This window comes from Lissotriton vulgaris, chromosome 3_2 (genome assembly GCF_964263255.1).
Source record: "Lissotriton vulgaris chromosome 3_2, aLisVul1.2, whole genome shotgun sequence".
Classification (NCBI taxonomy): domain Eukaryota; kingdom Metazoa; phylum Chordata; class Amphibia; order Caudata; family Salamandridae; genus Lissotriton; species Lissotriton vulgaris.
In genome coordinates this window covers 126,628,049-126,644,914 of record NC_141690.1, presented here as the reverse complement: position 1 = coordinate 126,644,914, position 16,866 = coordinate 126,628,049, and positions in this window count along the sequence as shown.

Sequence of the window (16,866 nt, the reverse complement as noted above, 5' to 3'; positions counted from 1 at the left end):
TCCCTGTTTTTTGGAGCTGTGTTCTGTTTATACTTGGATGAATGTTTGAAGGGTATGTATGCTCAAAGAACTTCCCACGTTTTGGTAAAGAGTATGTATGTTGAAAAGTTTATGTAATATTATGGTTTATCGTTGTAGGAAGGCATTGACGTCAAAAGCTGAATTCCCATATGATATATGTACAGCTGCAGAACCCCTCGGCCAGTGGACAGGTACTAGCGAGCACTCGTGAGAATATATGAGAGTAGTAAGTTTAACAGGATTTGTATTAAAACTGTGTTCTTTTGTTTCAGGTCTCCCACTGTCCGAGGGTCCTTCCCTCATACATTTTTTCCCTCGCCTGACTACCTTACTACTCTGAGTTACTGTTATCCAGAGTTGGGGGAGTCTGGAGGTGGACCCCTTTTTGGCATCACACGAAAACAGAGGAGTGGCCTTGACGTTGACAGAATTATGCGCCCAAGAAATACTCGCTCCTCTGGTTTCGTGTCATACTCAAACATGGCATCTTTAGATGATGTTCTGCAAGCACTTGTGCTAGTGCAACAAGGGTTGGCGGCCTCCAAGGCTGAAACCGCAGCTCTTAGAGAGAAAGTTGATAGACAGGCTAGAAACCCATTTGATGTCACGCAGGGGTCTTCACAGATACAGGTTGATGTACCCCCACCTATTCCGTTGGTCAGTCCATAACGATTTACGGGAGACCCATACAAGATACAGACATTCCTTACTCAGATATTGTTACACTTTTCCTGTAAGCCTGCTTCGTTCCCCACTAACCATTCCCAAGTGGCTTTCGCTATCTCATATATGACCGGGGATGCGGCCAACTGGGCAGTACCCTTGGTTAAATATGACGATCCCATCCTGTCCGATTGGGACTCTTTTCGTAGGGAATTTGAGAGGGTTTTTAATAGGCGTGCTACCACTATGCCTGCTGACAGGGAATTACTGGAGTTAAGACAAGGGAAGCAGGACTTGGTCACATATTTGACTAAATTCAATAGGTTGATCGCAGAAACCGCATGGCCCGAAGAGAAAAGAATGTCATTTTACTATCAGGGATTAAGAGACGACATGAAGGATGTTCTAGCTCAAATAGATTCCCAACCTAGAACATACATGGATTTAATGAATCTTACTTTGCGTCTCGATCACAGATTAGCTGAAAGGAGGGGTGAAAGGGCGTTCGGTCAGGTGGAGAAGACAGATAAGGGTATTCGACCCTCAACCTCCTCAACCGACCAGAAAGCTGAGCCTATGGAAATCGGAGCAGTTAGAGCCCCGTTGACCAGAACCAAGAGGGAGAACCGCAGAGTATTGGGGTTATGCATGTATTGCGGCAAGAAAGGCCATTTCGTGAGAGACTGCCCCACAAAACCCAAGAAGTAGGGTATGTCTTACTATAACAAGAAAGTGGTGGTTACTACTAGGCCTCCTCCGAGTTCGGATAGTTCCCAAGCATTGACAGAATTAACCTCAGAACAGTCTACTGGGTTGCGAGTCCCGTCTTTGGCAGGTCCGGATGTTATTCAATCCGTTTCACACATTATCATGTAAATGAGTCTCACAGATAACAAGGGAGCACATGGCATAGAGGTTATGGTTGATTCTGGGGCTACCGGGAACTTCATTGATAGTGGGCTGGTTCAACGTCTAGAGTTACATCGTGTACCTAGAGGTAATCCTGAAAGAGTCTTGGCTGTGGATGGAAAGCCATTGAAATCAAGTCCCATAACAGAGGTAACAGAAGAGGTAGAACTGATCAGAAAAGGGGTAGATACTATGCACATCGAGAGAATAACCTTGAATATCATTGAAGCACCTCAATGCGAGGTGATACTGGGAATGCCCTGGTTATGGAAACATAACCCCAGAATAGACTGGACCCAAAAGACTTTAAGTTTTGAGTCAGAACACTGCCTACACTCATGTGTCCATCCTTTAAGTAATCATGTAATCGCATTGACACAAATCTATCACGTGGCCACCGTTGCTGAAAAAGAGACCAGGTTACCCAGCGAGTATGCTGAGTATAGGGACGTATTCAGTGAAACTAAGGCAGAGATATTACCCCCTCACAGGGACTACGATAGTCAGATCGACCTGATTCCTGGGGCCGTGTTGCCTTCCTGTAGGGTATACGCTTTGTCAGAACCTGAGACACAACACTTACAAGAGTACCTTGAACACTATGTGGACATATGATTTATACGACCTTCCCGTTCACCTGCAGCCTCGCCTCTGTTTTTTATTAAAAAAGCAAATGGCGAGTTGAGAACATGCCTTGATTATAGGGGTTTGAATAACATCACTGTGCGGAATCGCTACCCTCTTACACTCATCCCAGTCTTGTTGGACCAGGTGAGAGAAGCAGTCATTTACACTCGACTAGATCTGAGAGGCGCTTACCACCTGGTCTGGATACGAGAGGGAGATGAGTGGAAGACGGCGTTCAAAACGCGATACGGCCTTTTTTAATACCTAGTGATGCCGTTTGGGCTTTGTAATGCCCCTGCGGCCTTTCAGTTCTTCCTGAACAATGTGTTGAAGAGTTATGTAGACAAGTTTGTGGTCGTCTATATCGATGCCATTTTAATATACTCCCAAGACACAGAAAGTCACAGTAGTCAGGTCAAACAGGTGTTGCAGAAACTGAAAGAGAATGGTTTGTTCTGTAAGCTGAGCAAATGCGAATTTCATGTGCAGCAAGTGTCGTTTCTGGGCGTGATATTGAGCCCCTCTGGGTTATGCATGGCAGAAAGGAAAGTTGTGGCAGTACCCCAAAGAATGTAAGAGATGTGCAGTGCTTTCTAGGGTTTTCGAACTATTATATTAGGTTCATTGCTCATTTCTCTCAACTAGTCTCCCCCTTAACACGACTGCTAAGAAAGGGGCTTCCTTTCTGTTGGACTCAAGAGGCTATGAACGCTTTCGAAATCCTCAAAAATGCGTACACATCAGCACCCATCCTTCAATATCCTAAAAGTGAGGTGCCTTTCGTGGTGGAAGCGGACGCTGCCGATATTGCTGTTGGAGCTGTGTTGTCCCAGCGTGATCGCTTTTCAGGACAGTTGCATCCAATAGCTTTCCTGTCCAAAAAATTGAGTCCTGCCAAACTGAATTATACGGTGGCTGAAAAGGAGTTTCTGGCCATCAAGAAAGCCTTTGAGGAATGGCGGCATTATTTATGGGGGGCCAAACATCCGGTCATGGTCTACACGGACCACCGTAATCTATAATTCATGAAGACAACTAGACATCTCACACAACGTCAAATGAGATGGATGCTTTTTTTTGCGGAGTTCGACTTCATAGTTACGTTCAGACCGGGGTCAGTCAACAGAAAAGCGGACGCTTTATCTAGACAGGAGGATGTACTGAAGACACGAAAATCGGCTCCCGAAGCCATTATGTTACCTGAGAAGGTGATGTGTTCCCTTACCATGGAGAACTTCCTAGACGAGGTAAAAAACCAGAGAAACCTAGATGGGTGGAAACAATGGGTCAGTTCCAGTGCATCAAGAACTCTCAAACAGGGACTGCCCTTCTATGAAAATAAACTGTATCTACCCTCAGTAGCGACTAGATTGAAGGCATTCAACTGGTGTCACGACTCAATGCTGGCCGGACACTCCGGAGGCAAAAAGACCTTTCAACTCATGCAGAGATAGTTCTGGTGGGAACGCATGAAGGAGGACATCGGTCTATGGATTCAACAGTGCGAAATTTGTGCTCAAGCTAAAGGAGAGACGTGTAAAGCCAAGGGCAAATTGGTTCCCATGCCTACCCCTACGCAACCATGGCATACGATTAGTATGGATTTTGTGGTGGGCCTGCCTAAAGATCAAGGTTGCAAAGCCATCATGGTGGTAGTAGACAGCCTCACTAAGATGGGACATTTCCTACCCTGTAAGAATCTAGCTACAGCTGGTCAAACTGCTCAGTTGTTGCAGTGACAGGTGGTGAGACTGCATGGGCTGCCCAGAGTCATTGTTTCGGATCGTGGCCCACAATTCATAGCCAGGTTCTGGAAGATGTGGTGCAAAGCTCTTCGGATTGAAGCGGCCACATCGACGAGTTTTCATTCACAAACAGACGGCCAGACAGAAAGGCTGAATCAGACTCTTAAGACCTATCTCCGATGCTATGAGAAAGAAGCTGGCGACTCATGGGTGGACCTGTTGTGGTTAGCGGAACTGACGTACCACTATTCATGGCACAGTTCTATCAAGGAATCCCTGTTCCGGGCCAATCATGTTTTCCATGCTAAGGTTCTACCGCTCACAGTATCCTGTGATATCACGAATCAACCCACGGTGGCGGTCCTGATCAAACCCTTGCAGGCCTTGCTTATCCTACTGCGTCACAATCTGGACATTGCAAAGACGAGATAGAAGAAGTGGGCAGATCGTGCTCGTCAGGACATTCCTGTCTATAGGGCTGGGGATCGGGTGTGGTTGTCCACCAAGAACATTCGCTTCCGCTACCGCAGTGTATTACATCCTCGGTTCATCGTCCTTTCTCAGTGGTACGCCCTGTGGGCTCTATGGCGTACAAACTGAAGTCGCCAGCGTCAATGGGCATGCACCCGGTGTTCCATTGCAGTCTGTTGAAACCTGCTGTGAGGGCAGTGAGACGGGCTGTGCCCCCTGTGCTTCGGGATGGGCACCTGGAATATGAGGTGCAGAAGGTGTTGGATTCCAAATACAGGAGAGGCCAGCTTTGGTATCTTGTCACCTGGAAGGGCTATGGTTCGGAGGATGATTCATGGGAACCCTCTGCAAATGTCCATGCTCCACGGGCGGTGAGAGCATTCCATTTGCGCTATCCTGATAAGCCTGGGTCTAGGAGGCGCTTTGGAGGAGGGAATACTGTCAGGCGCTGACTTTTGATCAGCGGTATTCAGAGCGCCTACCTGGAATTGGTCGCAGCACTCGGGACTATATCGCCCAGGAAGCCTGTAGGGGCGGAGCATCGTCCATATCAGTCAGCAACGCAAGGGCGGAGGTGCACGTAATCTGCCGTATTTTCCGTACTCTCTCATTTCGGTTCTCACGCGGGTTGCGTGGAGGCTCCCCTTCCTAAGTTCCTGCTGTGCTGAGACCTTCGCTGGAGCATCCTTGCGCCCTGATCAGCGCACTTCCTCGCATTGGAAGTATTCTTCGGGTGCCGCGCTGAGCACCACTAATGACTTGCTGTGGAAGTGAAGGATTGGTTGTGTTCCTCCATTCAACTTCCACTATTCCTGGATGTGTCCGAGATCCTTCGCGCTGAAGGAAGCGCTCATCGGCAATCCGTTTCTGGTCGGGGGATCGCATTGACGTAAACGCTCTCCGACCTTTACCAGTGTTTTGTCTGGTGCCATTTTTTCCGCGCTGTTGGAAGCGCTTGAGTTTCAAGGGACCCCAGCCTATGAAGTCATACTTTCTGTGGTCGGGAGAAGACTGAGTTTCAGAGTGGTGAATTATTTCGGAACTGTATCCCTTTCTTTCGCGCTGAAGGAAGCGCTTATGGTATGTTGGATTTATCTTACTCTAAGGAGAATACCACTCCGTACATTTGGACCCTGAGTTTCTTATTTTTTCCTTTGCCTCATTTTGGGCATCTACTTGATACTAGAGTATATTAATTTCCTTTTGGGCTCGTTTCGAATTCTGTCCTGGAAAGGAAGGAGTTTCTGTTCTTTGGAGCTGTGTTCTGTTTATACTTGGATGAATGTTTGAAGGGTATGTATGCTCATAGAACTTCCACCGTTTTGGTAAAGAGTATGTATGTTGAGAGGTTTATGTAATATTGTGGTTAATCGTTGTAGGAAGGCTTTGACGTCAAAAGCTGAATTCCCATATGATATATGTACAGCTGCAGACCCCTCGGCCAGTGGACAGGTACTAGCGAGCACTAGTGAGAATATATGAGAGTAGTAAGTTTAACAGGATTTGTATTAAAACTGTGTTCTTTTGTTTCAGGTCTCCCACTGTCTGAGGGTCCTTCCCCCATACATTTTTTCCCTCGCCTGACTACCTTACTACTCTGAGTTACTGTTATCCAGAGTTGGGGGAGTCTGGAGGTGGACCCCTTTTTGGCATCACATGAAAACAGAGGAGTGGCCTTGACTTTGACACTTTCGCAGTGCAGAGTTTGGTGGGGGAGGCTCTCTGAGCCATAACGCAGCAATAGGGTGTCCGGCCGCGCGAAGGCCTGCGCTGGTTACGTGATCCCGGAGAACCACACTTGCGGCATCACGAACCGGTGTGCCTTCCACCTCCCGCACCTTTGGTTAGCCATGGCCAATGCACGAAAGAAAGGAGAGAGATCACTAAGGAGATGCTCTACAAATCACCTTCGGCTGGCGACGCTGGCGGTGCACCTTCGACAAACACTAGGTCCCAGCAGGCCCTGTAGCCCACGGAGCCCCCCGGTATTTGGGAGTTCCTTGAGACTCTATTTAATACCCTCCAAGATGACTTTCGGTCTTTGAAGCAAGAATTTGCAGGGGAAGTGAGGGAAATCCGCAGCGACGTTGACGGTCTGGGAGAGCGGGTTGCAGCGGTGGAAGAGAATGCACATTCTACCTGTGAGGAAATTGAATCCCTTCAACAAGAGATCGTTTGTCTAAAGGACCAGCAACTGGACCTTCAAGCCCACGCGGGGGACCTAGAAAATTGGTCCCGTGCAACAACATCTGTGTCAGGAGTGTCCCATTGTGAGAAGAGTGGTCGGATATGGTGGGCTACCTACAAGGCCTCTTTCGAGACATTCTAGGCGAGGATGCAGATTTTGATCTTTGCATCGATCAGGCGCACCGAGTGGGCTTGGGAAGGAGGGTGCAAGCTCCGCCACCAGAATTTCTGGCTTTCCTACCTGACTTTGGGTTGAAAGAATGCATTTTGAAGGAAGCCAGGAACAAACAGCCTCTTCAATATCAGGGTCACGCTGTAGCTCTCTACCAGGATCTTGCCTCCAAAACACTACAAAAACGGAAGGCTTTTAAAGTGGTGACGTTCTTTTTAAAGGACAAGGCGGTGCCTTACTCCTGGGGCCATCCCTTTCGTATAATCTTTAAGTGGAGCGGCAAGCTGCAGCAGTTGGGATCTCTTCAAGAAACCTGTGAATGGTTGGGCATAGAGGGGCCGAGCCGTGAGTCCTCTCCTGCTCCCAAACTGTGACCATCGAGGGAGGGCTGGCAAACGGTGGTGCAAAGGCGGTCTCCCAAAACTGTGATGAAACCGGACACTCTCACATCGACCCAGGAGCAAGAAGCGGCCCTGGAGTCGGTGAAGCGTGATACCTCACCTGTGGAGTGATGGGGTGACAGCACCTGGGGTGTATATGGCACTTTGCTTCAGCTGGTAGGGGGGAGGGTGGGAGCGGGGATGCCTGGACTCCACGTGGACCCCTCATCATGTCTATGTTCTATTTGCCGGCAACTGGTGAGGGGTGGGGGGGGTCCTGTTGGGGTGGGGTGTCTATGTTGGGGGTTAGGGGGGAGGGTGGGTTTGGGGTTGGGTTTGGGTTAGGTTGGGGGGGTCAAAGGGGAGAGGGGCGGGGTTTGGATGGGTAGAGTGGAGGGAAGGGTGGAACCGGTGTGCTTTGGAGGGGAGGAGGTGTTGGACATTGAGTACCATGGAGCCTTTGCATCGCAGAGTCTCCCAAGGGAGTATCTGGCAGCTTGTTTCCCTGCCAGGCAACTATTTACACTAGCGTTTCACCCTAACTTGGCCTGATGACACAGGTTTTGTCACTCAACGTGAAGGGGTTGAATAATCTGATTAAGAGGCGGGCCATCTCGAGTTACTTAGAAAAATCGGGGGCCACCATTTGTCTACTACAGGAGACACATTTATTACCTAAGGATTGGCATAGAATGCGTTCTCAAGCCTTTCCTCAGCAATTTTACTCATCCGGACCGGACAAGGGAGTGGGGGTTGCTACACTCCTTGCCCAACAGTTTCAGGGGAGGGTGAGGGATAAGGTGGAGGAGGTGACAGGCAGGCAGTTGGTGCACAGGTTTTGGGTTGGTGATGCTTCAGTGGTTATTGGTTCTATCTACGCCCCTAACTCTGGACAGGAGCCATTTCTCGTCAACACCCTCTCAGATACTCTAGAGCATCAGGACAGGTGGGTCTTACTAGTGGGGACCTCAACATCGTCATGGACCCGGACGGACACAGGTCGGGGCATAGACAAGGGGCCACTGGGGCTCTTTCCAGAGATGGGGTGAATTGGCTCAGATATAGGGGGCTGGTGGTTATCTGGAGGGCTGCCCATCCACATAGCATGCAATACTCCTTTTATTCCCACCTCCACCGTACCTATGCTCGCTTGGACCACTTTATAGGGTCATCTGAACTGCATTCCCAGGTCAGAACGGTAGACATCATCCCCGCGGCACTGTCGGACCATGATGTGAGTACGCTAACTATCGACTGGCGCTCGGTGACTCAGAGAAGGGGGAATTGGCATCTACGAGAGTCTCTGTTGCAGAGGCCGGACGTTTGCCGACAAGTGCGGAAATGCCTGACTGATTACTTGGAGTCTAACAACACTGCTGACACTCCGTTGTCGACGCTTTGGGGCGCCCTGAAAGCGGTAGTGCGAGCGGAGCTTATTGTGTTCTCGGCAGCTGACAACCGCGCATGTAAAGAAAAATGGGAGGAGCTGACAGCCAAGGTGCTGGAACTCGAGCGTGTCCACAGCAGGACCGGGGCCCCGCGTAGGTGGCGACAACTCAAAGCAGCCAGAGCTCAGCTGCCCAGTTTAGACCTTGACCGGTCGGAGTACGCCGCCCTCCGACTCAAGCACTCCTATTATATAGGCAGAGACAGGACCGGGAGACTCCTTGCTACCAATCTGCAGACTCGGGCAGAGCGCTCCTTGGTAGCGGCGGTCCATACCCCCAATGGGACAAGGGTCGAAGGGGATGAACAGATTGCGGAGGCCTTTTGGGAATTTTACGCCTCTTTGTACAGGAGGGACCCAACTGTGGAAGGAGTGGGGGAAGACTACCTTGGCCGTGCAGCAGTTACAGCACTTAATGCTCTGGGGCGGCGGAGCTGTAGCCCCCCATCAGGGTGGATGAAGTGATCTCTGCAATAGCACGCCTCAAACCGCTGAAATCTCCTGGGCCCGACAGGTTTCAGCAGGCTTTTACAAGACCTTCTGTCAAATTCTGGCACCTGTGTTGACTCGCTTGTTCAATTACTTTAGGGGTCTGGGATCGATCCCGGCGGACATGTTGGATGCTGACATCATTGTCCTTCCTAAACCCGAGAAGGATCCCACCCAATGCGCGGCATATAGGCCAATCTCCCTTCTGAACTTAGATTTGAAATTATTCACAGGGGTCTTAGCAGCGAGATTGGGCCCGCTCCTCCCGTGTACAATTGAGCCTGACCAGTCGGGCTTTGTCCCTAACAGACAAAGCAGTGACAATACCAAAAGAATCCTGCATCTAATCGACAAGGCCCACTATGTAGGCCTAGACGCTTCTCTACTTTCGATCGACGCTGAGAAAGCTTTCAATCGGGTGGATTGGGGGTTCTTAGATTAGGTATTAGCCCATTTCGGGGTGGGAGATCGCTTCCGGGCCTGGATGGCGGGTAGCTCTGATAGACCTAGGGCAACGATCCGGGTTACCGGATTGTGCTCCAAGCCATTTGAGATCCGACGGGGCACAAGGCAGGGGTGTCCCCAATCCCCCTGCTTTTTGCGTTGTATGTCAAACCCTTAGCGCAGCGCATCCGGGACAACCCTCAAATTTCTGGCATCCCGTTCGAGAGGGAACAGCATACAGTTAGCTTATACGCCGACGACATCTTGGCGACGCTTACCTCCCCCCAGCGGTCTGTTCCCGCTTTCCTGGGGGAGCTTGAAGAATTTGGTAGAGTATCGGGATTCAAAAATAATGTGGGGAAGTCTATGCTTTTGCCCCTGGGCCTCCATGAGAGTACCCCTGCGGAGGCCTTTCAGGGGATGGGGGGCTTGAGGGTACAGGGTGAAATCCCCTACCTTGGCATCTCATTATTGCCATCCACTCACTCTACGCTCACCCGCAACTACACAGCACTCATTCTTCAGGTGAGGACCGCCTTGCATCACTGGAGAATGTATCCTTTAACGCTGATGGGCAGGGTCGTGGCTGTTAAAATGTCTATATTGCCTAAAATATTATATGTTTTTCAAACGATTCTGGTGATGCCTCCCCTTCGTTATCTTTGTATGCTACAGTCCAAGATACAGCGTTTCATCTGGGGCGGGAAGCAACCATGACCTGGCTTTCCGCCCCACAGGGGAGGGTGGTCGTGGGATCCCCCACTTGGTGACTTACTACAAAGCTGCCCAGCTCCGGTATCTAGTAGAATGGAGCAGACCAGAATCCGAAAAGAGGTGGCTGTTTCAGGATAGGGCTATGGCACGCCTCCCCTTGTGGAAGATTCCCTTTTTAAAACCAACTGACTGCCCCTCGACATGCAGAACTCTCCATTAACTCGCTCAGTGTTGAAGGTGTGGGACTCAGTCGCTTTGCGGAGAGATCTCAAGTCCTTCCCCTCTCACTCCTCTTTTTGATAATCCTGACTTTCCCCCCGGTGCTGCGGTGCAAGCTTTCCATCAGTGGTGAGACTCACCTTGCAGATCTGCGCGACACCTTTTTGGCCTTCAGGGCTTCATTCCCTTCTCGGCTCTTCCGACTGGTACGGCATTAAAGATCCCCAGCGCATTCAATACTTTCAGCTCCGCCACTGGCTCACCCATCCCGATGTGCGCCCTGGAATTAGCCGTAAACTCACAACCTTCTAGAAATGGCTCCTCTCCAAGCACTCAGACCGTAAAATTATATCTGAACTGTACCCCATGCTGCTCTCCCTGGCGCAGCAGAAGAAGTCGGCCGGCCAACGCCGATGGGAAGCGGAACTGGGCCGTACTCTTTCACCAACGAATGGCAACAAATTTATCACAGGGCTCACCATACAGCGCAGAATGTTGGGAGCAGGGAAGCTGTGGTCAAGGTGGCCACCTAACACCGGCCCGTTTGCACTAATTTACCCCAGCTCGTAGCCCTGAGTATTGGAGGGGATGCGGGGAAATTGGCCCTTTGACGCACCTACTTTGGGAGTGCAGCGAGGTGCAGGGGTTTTGGGAGGGAGTCCTTACGGATGTAGATACTTACTTTGAAACAGAAATACTTCGATTCCCTGCATACACTCTCCTGGGATTACCTAATGCAGTCACCTTCCCACTTAAATCTGTATGGGGAGGAACAAATGGGGATCGCCATGGGTGCAGCTGTACATCACATCTTATCTCTCTGGGGCTCCAAGACCAGGCCATCGCATACAGGGTGGTTGCATAGGTTTTGGTATGTTGTTGGCATGGTGCGCATACAAGTCACCCTCAAGGCCTCGACAGCCTCCTTCCGGCAGATATGGCACCAGCATTCCTGTCGCAGGAATTTATTGAAGTGACGTGCCCTAAGTACCTGCGACTGCTCAGACTCACAGAGGATCCGACTCCAGCGGAAGGGTCACAAGATGGATAATCCATGGTATTTTTCCTTTTTCCCTTTTCTTTTTGTTTTTGCGGTCTGGAGATTGGCACACCGGTTCCGGGGGTTGGGGTGGGTCTGGGGGGTTTTGGGTTGGGGGTAGAGGGGAGGGGTGGTTCGATAGGAGCGGGTTGGGGGTAGACACATTATGGTTGGCCACAGCACCACGGGCATGCATGGATCGGAGCAGGTACTCCATTTGTGCCCTGGGTATTTGTCCGTGGAATATCGAATTCATTGGCTGGGGCCTTCGGTTCTGACTCTTGAATATGGTGTGTTGGATTTTGGGCGGGGACAGTGGGCGATACATCTAGATGCACTGTAATGTTGTCTGCCTCATTTCATGATGAAACCAGTGTTTCTCCCTTCGCAGTGCTCTTTTCACTTCCTGATGATGATTCACCAATCCCAGCGAGGCTTCACACCAACTGCTCTATTGCAGCGCGGCACCTTCTGACGTCACTTTCCTCCACTCGCAGCAGTTCCCCTCCTTCACAGTTCATTTCTTACCCACTAACGCATCCCATTCATACGCTGAAATAACTGTCTGTCAGCTAAACGACCGGACAAGTTACTTCCCTGACTGTACGTCCACAGTCTGCATGTACGTCCACAGTTTTGTGTAATTGTCTACCTAAACTGGCAACTGTATGTCCACCAAACGACCGGACAATCACATCAACTGATAGGTTACAATCGCTCAATGTTTCACATACAGCAACCCACAACCAGCGTCAGTTACTCACACACTCACACATTCGCTCTCTCTATCTCGGTCCATGCAGGCGATCAATGGTACCTCGCGATCCCCTTAACAATGGTCAATAATTACGCTGGGTGTCTGCTACACCCTAACTGCTTAAGCTACTCGTCGCTCCTAAGACTTTCCTGGGCTGCGCGCACTCACAGCCTGATCTCGCAATCACACAACAGTCACTCCAACTCCTCAAGACATCAAAACATTAAACACCGCAATCTAACAAAACATAACCCAATTCATACTCACTCTCCCACTAACTGCTGCTTTCGGCGCACCGTCACTCTCCGTCGATTTCCATGAAACACCTTCTTCTGCTGCCAATCCTGAATTCATTGGGGTTTGGGAAACTCTTATCCTGATCTAGGATTAACCAGATAGATCTCCCCTTACTCTTGAGACTAACCATCGTCTGTGGCTACCAATTGTTGCAGCAGGATTCTTACCCAAGTTTTTATCTTACCAATCTTAAGAATCCTTGGTCGACTGGACCGTCGGGTCTGCTAAGAATTGTGAACGGAAGAACAACAGGTACATAATAACTTTAGAAACAACCAATTAAATCCAACTCAAGAACCACTGACTAGTGAATAAACTTATAGGGGTTTTATTACAAAGCCAAAAATAACTGAACATACAGGCACCTCAGGATGAGGTTGAGAAAATAAACGGGCACCAATACAAACATAATCCTACACAGAAGCCTCATGCGACTTAAGATGCTGAATAAAGTAATCTCTAAAAGCATTAGACAAATGATGACAGTCCCTGCTTGAAGGTTTGACTGCATTCAATCAAAGGAAAGAAAAGAAAGTTAGTCTGTCCCTACACTAACACTAAAGTGCCATCCCTATTTAGCATCATCCCTAGGCAAGAGCATAAGGTGTCAGCCGTGAAGACTTCCTAAGAAGTACATTCTCTTTTCCATAGGTAAGTAGCCTAGCTGCTGAGCTCGTTCTAAGATGCTCCTTCTATACTCCTGCCTAGCTCCCGCTAATTCTAAGAACTCCATCTGACCTGGCTAAAAGAACTCTGACAACTGACTCTCCTTCCTCGGGGCACTTTCCCTAATACAAAATCCCAAAACCTTAAACACGCCCTAAACACACCCCTTTGGCAGGTCATCAGGCTGTGCTTTTCTGTCGAAACCATGTTCTAGTCCAAAAACTGTTGATGTGTCCTTGGGTCCCAGGCACCTTCTCTGCCAAAAGTATCTTCTCTGCATTCCAGTATCTTCCCACATCTCTCGCTCCTACCATCCTAACTCCTAAAACAAAGATTCATTCTGCCTAACTAAATGTGTGTCCTTGCACCTGCAACAGAAAGCCTGTGAACGTGTTAGCCTTGTACACACACAGATCTGCAATTCAAAAATTTGACTAAGAAAGGAGCCGCACCTAGGATAGATACATTTTCAGGCCTACATTTTTTTCGACAAGATAAGAACCACTATTAGGCCTCTTACTAATGCTTTCATACAGTTGGACCTTTACACATCTTAATCACATTTCTGGACTACATTATAAACATTAAATTCAAAAGCATGTTAATGCATTACAATTTACTCACAATAAGCAACCCTTCTTGTGCAACTTTTAACATGGTGCACGTTTCAACGTAATGCAACATTTTATATGTGAAGAAATCATTTCTACATTAGTTCGGGCACTTTTCATGTTAACACTACATTAGTTTCCAAATACAAAAGACATTAACACTCCTAAACACTCTGCATCATTTTGGTTATTTACTACATTTCTAATGATCACACATTAATACAATCCTCTAAATATGCAGGTGCTGACTACCCATGATTATGACGCACCCTTACAATTTTCAAAATAACATGGCGCTTAACCAATTCCCCCTTTTGATGATCTGTGTCATCACCAAAATACACCATCCTTGGGGAAAGAACCGACCTAAACAGAACTTGTTGCCATTCTCCCTTGCCTAAGCATCTCCATGTTTCTGATACTTCGATATTGACTGTCCTGCAGTCTCTCTATTCACCTCTCTTGCTCTCTCAATGACCTTGCCATCCTGTTCGACGTATACCACTTGCAAGCCCTCATCAATCCCCACAATCCAACCACACAAGGCACAGCTATAACAAGAGGTTTCAACACATAGCCAAGGAATCCTTTTCCCAGGCTCGCAAACCAGCGTCCCACTTTACCAAATCCTTTATCTTCTTTCTCTCAAACACCTTCCTCAGTCAGATCCTCAATCTCATTATGGATCGTAGTCATGTTACTTATATATTTCTCCAGATCATTGCTGTTATCTGGGATATACGAGCAACATTCCTGGACCTTCAAAAGTTTACATACTACACCCTCTTTTGCCAAAAGGACATCTAAAGGAAGGCAATGTTGCAAAACCATTGTCCCTTGACCAACACCAGCAACACCAGCAACTTAGCTGTATTCGTTGACAATTCATCAACAACAGTCGCCAGCCTTCTGATCTTCACATCATTCAAAATCATCCCAAACCTGGTATCATTGCTCCAAAGATATCTCCAACTACTGTTGCTGCACTTTCACCTCTTTTTGCTCTCACATGCTGTCCTCCTTTCAAAAGCTCCAAGTCTTTTGCATGATAAATCTTTACTAGAATGAACGCCAAATAACACGTGCCATACCATTTCGCAGGCAACCTCACATAGGCATACATTCCACAGACATAATACACAGTTGGTATCACTTGCACTTCACTCTGCAAAAAGTCCTTAGCTGAATCCTCTATGGTGAAAACAGGGGCAATAGCGTCAATGGCTGAGGATAACCAGGCATTGAACTTTGAGAAATCGGTGTCCATTTCCCCTACTGACTGCCAAGTGGAAATAGAGAGTACGGGGGCTAGTGAGACAAAAGTGATTTTGAATCATTTCCTAACATAGTCTCTGGCCTTAACTGAAATGTCGGAGCGAAGGATAGTAGCCAGACTAAATGGGATTAGATAATGGTCAGACTAGGTGAGAGGCAGGGGAGACGTAGTGGTCAGACCTGGAGGATTGGTGAACAATAAGTCCAACGTATGGCCGGCCCGATGTGTGGCTCCACTAACCCGCTGGGTAGGATTGAGGCCCTCCCGGGTGCCCAAGGGCAGTCCCGCTGTGGTGCAGGAAGTATCAATCACATGCAAGTTAAAATCTCCTAAAATAGTAAAATGAGAGTGCTTAAGTGATAGGTCGGCGGCCGTGGTGTATAAATCAGTGAACAAATTGGGTGAAGAGCCAGGAGGACTGTGTACAAGAGTACCCGCCAGACAGTGGCATAGCTAGGAGGAGCGGGGGTCGGTCTGCCCCAGGCGGCACTATTTTTGAGGCGGCCGCAGCACTGGAGGCCCGTTGCGGCCACGGCAGCCTTTATAATTTATTTGGAATAAACACTGTGTTCCCAAAAAAATTATAAAGGAGGCCATGGCCCCAACGGACCTCCAGTGACGCGGCCGTCCACTTCCCAGTCAGTAAAGCCGCGCTGCGGACTCAAGTGGCGTGCGTGCATGCAGTGCCAGTGACCTGACTGCCAGTGCTGCACAACACAAACGCAGTGCTTTCAATTAAATTGCCAAAAAGTAAGTCCTGCATTTGTGTGAGTGTCCTCGGACCTCGCCTGCTCCTCGCTCCTCGACCGTTGTTGGCCCTCCCACTCCACTGTGTATCATGATCATGATTGCAATCCCATGACGTGGCTGTCGCGGTCAGCCTGATGTCATCGCGGCAGACGTCACATCCTGCAACTGGAGCGTGGTGAGTTTGTTAAGAGAGCTTAAAAAGGCAGCTGGTTAGCTTATCAAGGCTGGAACAGGCGCGGACGGGCGCCAGCAGGCTTGCCTTAGGCGCGCCTTGGGCACACCCGCTGCGTGCATTCGCTGCACGTAGGGAATGACATGGCCCTTAAGTATCAGCAGAGCTAATAGTGCTGGAGCGCTGACCCATGACTAAAGACCAGAAGTGAGTGTCCGGCAGCCCTCTCTACCCTCCACTACAATCGGGCAAGCCCGTAGTGGACCGGGGTAGGGGCCGAGGCAAATAAGGTGCAGGGGTGCATGAGAAAGTGGCCTGGAGCAGAGCAACAGAGCAATGTGCAAAGAGCAAGTAGGAATAAAAACAGTTACTTATTCTTTGGGTTGGCATCTCTGTTCAGAGTGATGCAGTCTGCCAACCAAAGTGTCTTCAAAATAATCTATTGGGGGGTTAGTTTGTGTTTGTTTTTTGATAGGAAGGATTTTCTATAAGTTAGTTGTAGTGGTTAGCTACCTCGGGGACAGGGATATAAGCATATGGGCCGGGATGCCCGCCACCCCTTCGACCACCAATCCCAACGGGAGGAGACAGACACAGTTTGAACTTTTGGAAGGCAGGGGGGGGGGCCTCACGACCCCCCCGGCCTTATTTATCAAAATATGAAACAAAATGTAAAACTTTAAATTAAAAACGTTTCATGTATCAAGTACAAATTCAACTTCCATTACATTTGATGACGACAGGTATTCAGGCTAACCTTAACAAATCTCTAATACAAAGATTTACTAACCGAGTATAACATCATGACAA